The 12,120-nt window shown below is 41.3% G+C and overlaps 1 pseudogene; it reads left to right on the forward strand.

Annotated features, from left to right (window-relative positions):
- The first annotated feature begins 10,459 nt into the window (after nucleotides 1–10,459).
- On the forward strand, nucleotides 10,460–11,079 carry LOC129036182 (phosphoglycerate mutase 1-like; annotated as a pseudogene).
- Nucleotides 11,080–12,120: the final 1,041 nt, after the last annotated feature.

Consider the following 12,120-nt stretch of genomic DNA (forward strand, 5'->3'; position numbering starts at 1 on the left):
CAAAGACCCTGGTAATTGCTGTCAATATCATCAAGGAATGCAAATGGCTATCCACAGTGGTTTTTAATCACTGGTGTGCATCAAATTTACTGAATGATTTTTTTTTAAATGTGATGATGCCTCTTCCCTTGCACCTGAAATTCTGATTTAGCTAATATGGGAACCGAGAAATGGATTTGAACGAACTCTCCAAGCAATGTTTATGCACACTGTATTTGTCAAGATAGACTAGGCATTTGTAGCAAATAATCTTCAAATCTGGAGGGTTTATATCTTGCTCATAGTGCATGTGTTTCCAACACATATTCTGTATCTGTACTGGATGAGGGGTGGAGGGAATCACTCAAAGTATGCAGATGGCCTGGGGCTCCATCATCTTACAACACTTTCCTCCAGCAAGTGTCTGCAGACCTGGCAAAGGCAAGGGGAGAAAGAACTGGAGATTTGCAGTTGGACTTTTAATTGACTAGAACTGGTCACATGGCCCTGCTCAGGGGCCAGGGCTGAGATGTGTGGGAGCAGATGGAGATCCAGTGAGCAATGCCTCCAGAAACACCATTGGCAGGGTATTTACTTTCCCCAGCAAGAGAATCTCGTTCTGATAGGGGCTCCTATCAATTCCATAACTCCAAATGCCAACTTCTTGATCACGAGGAGTAATGGAGGGCTGAGTGGGGATACAAAATGGAGATTGCCTTTCTGGGTCATTCAAACCGTATCACTTGGTATCTTCCACTGCTCAAGGTTGAATATGCCCACCCGCAGAAATGATATGTAAACATTAAAACATTTGTAGTGTTTTAGTTGGTAGTTATTTAAAAGAATAATTTTATATTATTAATAAAATATATTAAATTTATTAAAAAATTTAAGATGTATACAATTTATTTAAAATAAAATTAAAATCCAATCAGAAAGTTACTATTTAACGAACCAATTGGACCATCTAGTCCAGGGGTTGGCAAAGTTTTTCTCTAAAGATCATAAGTATTTTGGTCATTAACAGAAAAACAACCATGGATGATATATAAATAATTAAGTATGGTTGTGTCTTCATAACATTTTATTAAGGGACACTGAAATTTGAATTTTATACAGTTTTCCTATGTCATGAAATATTAATCTTTTGATTTTTTTCAACCATTTAAAAATGTGAAAGTCATTCTTACCTTGCAGGGATACTAAAACAGGCACCAGGCTGACTTTGACCCTTTAGTCTGCTGAGCCCTTATCTTGTCAAATTCCCTCCTAACACAGATGAAGAAACTGAGGTTCATGGAAGTGAACTGACTTTTTCAAAACCACAGAGAAAGTAAGAAGGATAGAGTCCTTCTAGCACTTTCCCCACTATTCCACACTGTATTTCTTCTCCAAGCATGAATATGAGCTAAGAGAAAGAGACGTTTCCTCTATGGAACCTAGACATGTTAGGAAATGAGGTGTGGGGAGTAAGAGGAGAGTCCGGACTGAGATGGGGGTTACAGTATAGGCAGCCAGCATACCACACTCCTCGCTTAAATCAGGAAGAATTAGATACCCTGGATAGACCAATAACAAGCAGTGAAATTGAAATGGTAATTTTAAAATTACCACAAAAAAAAGTCCAGGACTAGACAGATTCACAGCAGAATTCTACCAGACATTCAAAGAAGAATTTGTACCAATCCTTTTTACACTATTTCCACAAGATAGAGGAAGAGGGAATCCTCCCTAATTCATTCTATGAAGCCAGCATCATCCTAATACCAAAACCAGGAAAGGACATAAAAAAAAAACCTACAGACTGATATCCCTGATGAATATAGATGCTAAAATCCTTAACAGAATACTAGCTAACTGAATCCAACAACATATCAAAAAGATAATCCACCATGATCACGTGGGTTTTATACCAGGGATGCAGGGATGGTTTAACACACGCAAGTCAATAAATGTGATACACCACATAAACAGAATTAAAAACAAAAATCACAGCCGGGCACAGTGGCTCATGCCTGTAATCCCAGCACTTTGGGAGGCTGATATGGGAGGATCACAAGGTCAGGAGATCGAGACCATCTTGGGTAACACGGTGAAACCCCGTCTCTACTAAAAATACAAAAAATTAGCCAGGCATGGTGGTGGGCGCCTGTAGTCCCAGCTACTCGGGAGGCTGAGGCAGGAGAATGGCGTGAACCCGGGAGGTGGAGCTTGCAGTGAGCCGAGATCATGCCACTGCACTCCAGCCAGGGCGACAGAGCAAGACTCCGTCTCAAAAAATAAATAAATAAAAGTAAGTAAATAAATTACATGATCATCTCAATAGATGAAGAAAAAACATTCAACAAAATCCAGCATCCCCTTATGATTAAAACTCTCAGCAAAATTGGCTTACAAGGGACATACCTTGATGTAATAAAAGCCGTCTATGACAAACCCAGAGTCAACATAATACTGAATGGCAAAAAGTTGAAAGCATTCCCTCTGAGAACTGGAACAAGACAAGGATGCCCACTCTCACCACTCTTCTTCAACGTAGTACTGGAAGTCCTAGCCAGAGCAATAGGACAAGAGAAAGAAATAAAGAGCATCCAGATTGGTAAACAGGAAGTGAAGCTGTCACTGTTTGCTGATGATATGATCGTTTACCTCAAAAACCCTAAAGACTCCTCCAGAAAGTTCCTAGAACTGATAAGAGAATTCAGCAAAGTTTCCAGATACAAGATTAATGTACACAAATCAGTAGCTCTTTTATATACCAACAGTGACTAAGCGAAGAATCAAATCAAGAACTCAACCCTTTTACATTAGCTGCAAAAAAAAAAAAAAAAAAAAAAGGGAATATACTTACCCAAGGAGGCAAAAGACCTCTACAGGAAAACTACAAAACACTGCTGAAAGAAATCATAGACGACACAAACAAATGGAAACACATCCCATGCTCATGGATGGGTAGAATCAATATTGTGAAAATGACCATACTGCCAAAAGCAATCTGCAAATTCAATGCAATCCCATCAAAATACCACCATCATTCTTCACAGAATTAGAAAAAAAAATTCTAAAATTTATATGGAACCAAAAAAGAGCCTGCATAGCCAAAGCAAGACTAAGCAAAAAGAAAAAATCTGGAGGCATCACACTACCTGACTTCAAACTATACTATAAGGCCATAGTCACCAAAACAGCATGGTACTGGTATAAAAATCGGCACATAGACCAATGAAACAGAATAGAGAACCCAGAAATAAGCCCAAATACTTACAGCCAACTGATCTTTGACAAAGCAAACAAAAACGTAAAGTGGGAAAAGGACACCCTTTTCAACAAATGGTGCTGGGATAATTGGCTAGCCACATGTAGGAGAAAGAAACTAGACCCACACTCCTCACCTTATACAAAAATCAACCCAAGATGGATTAAGGACTTAAATATAAGACCTAAAACTATAAAAATCTAGAAGATAACATTGGGATAACCCTTCTAGACATTGGCTTAGGAAAGGATTTCATGACCAAAAACCCAAAAGCAAATGTAATAAAAAAACACATAAATGGCTGGGACTTAGTTAAACTAAAGAGCTTTTGCATGGCAAAAGGAACCGTGAGCAGAGTAAACAGACAACCGACAGAGTGGGAGAAAATCTTCACAATCTATACATCTGACAGAGGACTAATATTTGGAATCTACAATGGACTCAAAACAAATCAGTAAGAAAAAGGCAAATAATCCCATCAAAAAGTAGGCTAAGAATATGAATAGACAATTCTCAAAAGAAGATATACAAATGGCTAACAAACATGAAAAAATGCTCAATATCACTAATGATCAGGGAAATGCAAATCAAAACCACAATGTGATACCACCTTACTCCTGCAAGAATGGCCATAATCAAAAAATAAAAAACTAGATGTTGGCACGGATGTGGTGATCAGGGAACACTTCTATACTGCTGGTGGGAATGTAAACTAGTACAGCCACTGTGGAAAATGGTGTAGAAATTCTTTGAAGAACTAAAAGTGGAACTACCATTTGATCCAGCAATCCCACTACTGGGTATCTACCCAGAGGAAAAGAAGTCATATGAAAAGGATACTTGCACACGCATGTTTATAGTAGCACAATTTGTAATTGCAAAATTGTGGAACCAACCCAAATACCCATCAATCAATGAGTGGACAAAGAAACTGTGATATTATATATATATGATTATATATATATATATAATCTCACATATATATATATATATGATGGAATACTACTCAGCAATAAAAATGAATGAATTAATAGCATTTGCAGCGACCTAGATGAGATTGGAGGCTATTATTCTAAGTGAAGTAACTCAGGAATGGAAAACCAAACAATATATATTCTCACTGATATGTGGGAGCTAAGATATGAGGGTGCAAAGGCATAAAAATGATACAATGGACTTTGGGGACTTGCGGGGAAGTGTGGGAGGAGGGTGTGGGAGGAGGGCGAGGGATAAAAGACTACAAATATAGTGCAGTGTATACTGCTCAGGTGATGGGTGTACCAAAATCTCACAAATCACCACTAAAGAGCTTACTTATATAACCAAACACCACCTGCACCCCCAATAACCTATGGAAAAACAGAAAAATTAAAAAAAAAAATTTAAAGTGTCACGTGGCTATTCTATTACCTGCACTAGCAAATTAAAGGGTTTTTTTTTTTTTTTTAATTTGGGAATTAAGAACCCTAACATACTGGAAAACTATAACTTTTGAATTTGGAAGAGATTTTAGAGGTTATCAAACCTAATTTCCAGATGAGAAGAACTAGTTCCTAAATGGATTTTAATTAAGACAGAGCTACAGCTAAAACCCAACCCAATTAAGGTCAGTGGTCTTTCTGCTACATTTCCTTCCATTATCCTTGAGACTTTCCTGGCATGGTTTATAAGGTCTCAATAAAGGACATTCATTATCTTTCACTTTTGAGAAAACAGTACTTTTCTGCATAGCAAAGTCATCTACTCAGCTCGTGTAGTTCTCCACATCTTTGTGGAGCTGCTTCTAATGCACTTAGAGGGTCTGATAATGCAGCAAGAGACGCTTTGTATCCATTGCCCAGCAGTAGCTAACATAATTCCTGGCATTCGTAGGTTCTCAATAAGTGGTTGACAATAGATAGAATATGTACATTTCTGTGAGCTCCATGAACTATTTTCATGCATATTCATTAGGATAAGTTTGTCTGAACTAGCAAACTGAACTAAAGTTTCCATGGTAATCTTTTTTGCACTTACCAGCTATAACATATTGGGGGATTTTGTTTTTAATCCTTCAACAACTCTCCAAAGTTTAATATGCTATAATCTCTTTCGGGATCCAGGCTGTTTTATTTGTCTCTTCAGATCTAGAACAGAACCTGGTACTTAATATATCCAAATTGAATGAATGAACTGTCCTTCATCTTCCCCTCTCCATCTTCCATATCGTCGCCTTTCCTTTCTTCTCCACACACTTCCAGGGGCCCTCATTTGCTCCTTGTAGAGCTTGTGCATGTCACAAAGCTGAGGACTCCCACAGTGTTTGTACATATATACAGGGCCCTGCATGCCACATGATAATTCAGACAGAGGACACGGAATCTGTGTCAGTGCAGCTAGTGCTAATGCTGCGTTCAAAATGAGTGCTTGTAATTCTGACCATAGCAAAAACTGATGCAGCTGATACCAGCTGCGGCTCTGAGATCCTATGTTTGCCCCCTCTCTGTTCTCCCTCCTCCTCATCAGCCTCCTCTTCATTTTATTCCTATGTCACTGCTGGTGCATGCATGCGTCATTGGCAACCTCTCGCTGTGGCTGGAACATCGCTTCATCTATGAATAGATTTTAACAGCCTCCTTCAAGCTTCCTCTCAGGGATGAGTTGACTCAGCCATGCTGGGAGTAGGGAATGCTTTGACTGACAGCTAGCTTTACCATCCTAAGGTGCCATGGTGTGGATATAAAAAGAGAGGTGCAAGAGGACCTAAGGACGTGGCTTAAAGGAAGCCCTCCTGAAAAAATAAATCCATCATGGCAAACTAAGAGAAGTGAAAAAGGAAGACAGGCAGCAGCTGGAGAGCTATAGTAGGTTGTTATGGATGAAGTGATAGTTTGGGATATGAAATTAGTGATTTAAAAAAAAAGACATCTCTCAGATTTGGCTTTGATCTAAAGATTAAAAAGAAATTGCTTCCCTTGAGAAAGGATATTTAAGGAGCCAATTTACAAGTAGCCAAGCTGGAGGAAAGAGGATTTCCAGAAGGCAAATCCAGGTCATCTGTTTAGAATTGATGGGTGCTTATTGTCTCTCACACTGAATTCACAGCTACTGCCTTTAATTAGTAACAGGAACACAGTCATAGCAGCCGCCAGCTGCAAAACCTGCCTCTGTGGGCTTTCAGAGACAAGAGGGACCATTTCTGGCTCAGGCAGACACAGCTGCTTCACGCACCCGGAATGTGTGGGAACAAACCCGGCTTGAGCCTTATGTAGGATAAAACAAGCCAAAGAGGTTTTTCCAGATAGAGGTAACCTCATGGCTGCTTATTAATAGGACAATGGATTCACCCTATAGAAATGTTTGGTGGTGTCTTCTTAATTGTTCTCAGGCAGTTATTACTGCAATTAGGGACCTGTGACATTGCAAAACCTCGTCTAGACTAGTACATATTAAAAAGAACCTGTTTGTGATTGCTTTTTGTTGGAGAGAGCAGATAAACAGTTTGCCTTGGAGTCTCACGCATGTGTGTACTCAGTCCCTCTGTCTCTCTGAACTACAGCTTTTGTGGCTTTTCATGCAAGTGAAGTATTTTGAGGGGCACAACCAGCATGCAAATACATGCTTCATTCGGATCACTCACCCTTAACTCCAACATGCAACATCTGTCTTAGCTGATATTCCTGTAAGCAATGACTATTAAGATTTCAGTTTTTATTTTTTTAATCTGGAGGCTTTGACATTACCTGGAAACAAGCTACAATGAGAGGAGCAGCTTCAGAAAGAGAAGGGAAGACACTCATTCCCAAAATACCACGACCTCCAGGAAACTTTATAATTAGAGCTTCAATCCTCTTGAAATCCCCTCTGCCTCAGATTCTATGAATCCGCACTGCTGGAGTATTCTTCTGTCACTCACAGCAAGCCTTCTTTTTCTCCTCATCATCACCTACAACCAGGTATATCCTTAATGCCTCCATTTTTCCAAAGTCAGTGTTAGGTGGAGAATTACAATTCACCTTCTTTACCCCATGCTGAATTTTTTCTTCTTTGAGAGATTACAGCATTTTACCTCTCTGCCATTCATTTGTGTCTTTAACTATGTGAATCCTTGGGTTGTTACTTAACGGTGTGATCGGTGTACATTATCTTCTCAATGACATGCTAAGTCCTTGGGCACAGTGACATAATCAGGAGTGTCTGGCAGCAACAACAGATTCTGATACAGGAGGCCTTTAAGAAATACTGGTAGTTTGAGAATGCTTTTTAATTTTTTATTTAGCAGTTTTTGATTTATGAAAAGTTGAGTGGAAAGTACAGAGTTCCCATATACTCCACCCCAACCCACCAGTCCGCTCCTCTATTACTGACATCTTGCATTAGTGAGGTATGTTCGTTGCATTTGATAAGCCTATATTGATGCATTATTATTAAGTCCATATTTTATGCTGTTTTCACCTTTGCTGGGGTACATTCTATGGGTTTTGAAAACATGTAATATCATGTATCCACCATCGCAGTATCATACAGAATAGTTTCACTGCTCCAGATCCCCCAGAGCTCCACCTGTTTATGTCCCCCAACACACACACACATATACACCAAACCACTGGCAACTACTTATCATTTTACTGTATCTATAGTTTTGCTTTTCCCAGAATGTCATATGGTTAGAATCACATAGTATGTAGACTTTTCAGATTGGCTTCTTTCACTTAGCAATATTCATTTAAGCTTCTCCCATGTCTTTGTGGCTGGATAACTCATCTCTTTTTATTGCTGAATAATATTCCATTGTCTGGATTACTACAGTTTATCTATTCACCTATTAGAGGACATTTTGGTTGCTTCCTTATTTTGGCAATTATGAATAAAGCTACTATAAACATCCATATGCAAGTTTTTGTGTGGACATAAGTTTTCAACTCATTTGGATAGATACCAAAAAGTGCAACTGCTGGATCATATGGTATGTTCAGTTTTTTAAGAAACTACCAAACTGTCTTCCAAAGTGGCTACACCATTTTGCATTCCCAACAGCAACGAGTGAGAATTCCAGTTGCTTTGATGATTATTTGAGCCTGGGTTTTGGTAAGTGGAAAATATAAAGAAGATACATTTGTGGGGTGGGATTAATTCAGAGCCATACACCCCTACCCTTGGACTATCCTGCAGTAAACAGTGAGGGGTGGTGGACAGTGAGTGGATATAGAAAAAGCAAACCTTGGTGATATCTCCACCCTGCTACTTCTCAGCTATGTGGTCAAAATAAGTCACTTAGTCAATCTGAGCTTGGTTTTCTCTTATTTAAAGATGGAGACAATAGTACTAACTTCCTCAGACTCTAGTAACTACTACATAAGATAATGCACTAGCATAATCTTGAACACATAATAGATACTCAATAAGAGTGCTTCCATTTGAACAATAGGAACTAAGCTAATTTTCACCAGAATTTTTGTGACAATATGATAACCTGCATCCACTCCCTCTACTCCAGGTTCCTTTATTATTATTGTAAAGTCCTGTGACTAAAAGAAGAAAATGACCTCAGAATTCTTAACGAGAGCAGAATTTCCTAGCTGCTATTTCCACCTGGTGAAAAATTAAGAAACTAGAAATGTCACTCAGACTCCTTGACTTATGAGAATCTCAGACTCTTGAACACAGGGCTGCAGACCTCCAAGGGCTCTCCCTAGCAGGCCACATCTTGGCAGATAAAACCACCCATGGGAGTGGACCAGTGCAAGTTGTCCCCTTTGATTCTTTTCCACTAGAGTCTCGCTGACCCTGTACCTTTCCTTTGAGAAAAATTATTAGCAGCATTTTGCAACCATGGCTGAATTGCAGCCTTGAGAGGTCAAAAACTGCAATCAACCCTGTGACATTTTCACCCATATTCCTATAATTACCATGGGAGATGTCACTGTCCAGTGAGACTCTTATGCAATGCTCATGTGGTAGACCATATTTTTTATACTTTCCATTGCTTTTGCTGTTTACATGAGGGCAGGTATGTGTGTGTGTTGCCCACAGCCTAATTGATTTTAAACCATTTTAAAAATTGGTGGCTCACACCTGTAATTCCAGCATTTTGGGAGGCTGAGGTGGGCGGATTACGAGGTCAAGAGATTGAGAACTTCCTGGCCAACATGGTGAAACCCTGTATCTACTAAAAATAGAAAAATTAGCTGGGCATGGTGGCACGCGCCTGTAGTCCCAGCTACTTGGGAGGCTGAGGCAGGAGAATAGCTTGAAACTGGGAAGCAGAGATTGCAGTGAGCTGAGATCATGCCACTGCACTCCAGCCTAGTGACAGTGTGAGACTGTCTCAAAAAAAAAAAAAAAAAAAAATTTAAATATATTTCAGATCCTGCTTCTCTGGCCCTGAGCTAATAGTCACCATTGGTCTACCAGTTGAATGTAAAGGGTGAAAGATTCAAAGCACACGAACAGTCTTTGGCTCTCAGCCTCAGCAGCTAGCCCCATAAGATTATCTCGACCTGTTGATTTTCACTTAAGGACCAGATGAAGAAAAGTAAATCTAATAACTGTGTTTCATTGTGTAAGTAAGCTGGGTTTCTATACTGGTCATTAAAACGTACAGGAACAGTCTTTCCATTATTGTTTAGCTACTACCATATGCATAGCATTGTACTGAGTGGGAAATGCTGAGGAAAGACCAGGAGGAATTAAGACTCAAGATTAAAAAGTCATGATCTTTCCACTTTCAAGGGTTTATTCCTCTGAATAATTATGGTTCAGTGACTAAAGGGGAAACATGTTGATGGGCCCCTGTTAGCAAATAATTATTGACATATTCCAGCCCAGCCCTTCCTTAGTCTGTACAAAGATGTAGCGTTATGATTGACAGAGAACCCTACAACAGGTGAGCTACAGAGGTGAAGTTACTTCAGAAATACTTTCAGTAGAAGGAGAATGTAAGCTTTGACATTTTAAAAATTCTGTATTACATCTACAAAGGCCAGTATGTAGAAATTATACTTCAGGCTATAGAGTGTGAAAGGAAGACTGGTCACATTTCAGCAGGAATCTGCAAGGATCCTGTTACTAAATTAGTTACTGAGAGAATTATATTTTGGAAGCAAAACTCCAACATTGCTACAAGACGAAAGAAGCTTCTTTGATATGACAGGAGATGGTTTTGTGTTGTTTAAAGGAAACAGAGGGCTCTGGAATCTCTGTGAGCCCTAGTCAGTGCCACATCCCCACCCCACCGCCAAGGCCATGTATAAGCTGGTGTTGACCTGGCAGGATGAGAGTGCCTGGAACCCCCCTTCTGTGGCTGGTAGCATGCCAACCTTGAGCCTGGCAAGCCATGAGCAGGCATAGCATGGTGGGAAGGTGCTGTGAGATGTTGGCTACGAGTTCGATATCTTCTTCACCTCAGCACAGAAGAAAGTGACCTGGACCCTCTGGGCAGTGCTAGATGCCGTTGGCCAGAGGTGGCTGCTTGTAGTGAGGACTTGGCACCTCAGTGAGCTGCACTATGGTGGTCTGACCAACCCAATAAAGCACAAACTGCTGCCAAGCATGCTGAGGCTCAGGTAAAGATCTGGAGGTGCTCCTATGCTGTCCTACCAACTCTGAAGGAGCCTGACCATCCCTTCTACAGCAGTGTCAGTAAGGACTGCAGGTATGCAGATCCCACTGAAGATCAGGTACACCCACCTGTGAGTCTGAAGGACACTACTGCCAGAGCTCTGCCCTTTTGGAATGAAGAAATAGTTCCCCAGATCAAGGAGGGGAAACGAGTACTGACTGCAGCCCATGGCAGCAGCCCCGGGGAACTGTCATTTGGGGAGGTATCTCCCAGTCAGAAGTCACGGGGATCAGGACCCACTTGAAGTAGTCTGTCCCTTAGCAAAGCTAAAGTGCTGTGCTGGGAGATCCTCTGCTCTCTTCAGAGCTGGCAAGCAGGAATGTTTAAGTCCACTGAAGCTGCACCCGCAGCCACCCTTCCCCTAGGTGCTCTGTCCCAGGGAGATGGGAGTTTTATCTATAAGCCCCTGACTGGGGCTGCTGCCTTTTTTTCAGAGCTGCCCAGAGAGGAGGAATCTAGAGAGGCAGTCTGACTACAGTGGCTTTGCTGGCTGAGGTGGGCTCCACCCAGTTTGAACTTCCCAGTGGTGGCTTTGTTTACACTGTGAGGGGAAAACCGCCTACTCAAGCCTCAGTAATGGTGGACACCCCTCCCCACACCAAGCTCAAGCATCCCAGGTTGACTTCAGACTGCTGTGCTGGCAGAGAGAATTTCAAGCCAGTGGATCTTAGTTTGCTGGGCTCTGTGGGGTGGGATCTGCTGAGCTAGACCACTTGGCTCCCAGCTTCAGCCCCTTTTCCAGGGGAGTGAATGGTTCTGCCTCACTGGTGTTCCAGGTGCCACTGTGGCATGAAAAAAACTCCTGCAGCTAGTTCCGTGTCTGCCCAAATGGCTGCCTAGTTTTGTGCTTGAAACCCAGGGCCCTGGTGGTGTAGGCATCCAAGGGAATCTCCTGATCTGCGGGCTGCGAAGACCATGGGAAAAGCGTAGTATCTGGGCCGGAGTGCACCATTCCTCACAGCGCAGTCCCTCATGGCTTCCCTTGGCTAGAGTAGGGAGTTCCCCAACCCCTTAAGCTTCCTGGGTGAGACAATGCCCCACCCTGCTTGGCTTGCCCTCCATGGGCTGCACCCACTGTCTAACCAGTCCCAATGAGATGAGCTGGGTACCTCAGTTGGAAATGCAGAAATCACCCACCTTCTGCATTGATCTCTCTGGGAGCTGCAGACCAGAGCTCTTCCTATTCAGCCATCTTGCCAGCCACCCCTTTTCTGTTTTTTAAAACATAAAATTGTAATGTTATTTCCAGGGCTTGTGTTTGGCCTGTGCCTACTCATATAGCTGC

This window comes from Pongo pygmaeus, chromosome 4, assembly GCF_028885625.2.
Source record: "Pongo pygmaeus isolate AG05252 chromosome 4, NHGRI_mPonPyg2-v2.0_pri, whole genome shotgun sequence".
NCBI lineage: Eukaryota > Metazoa > Chordata > Mammalia > Primates > Hominidae > Pongo > Pongo pygmaeus.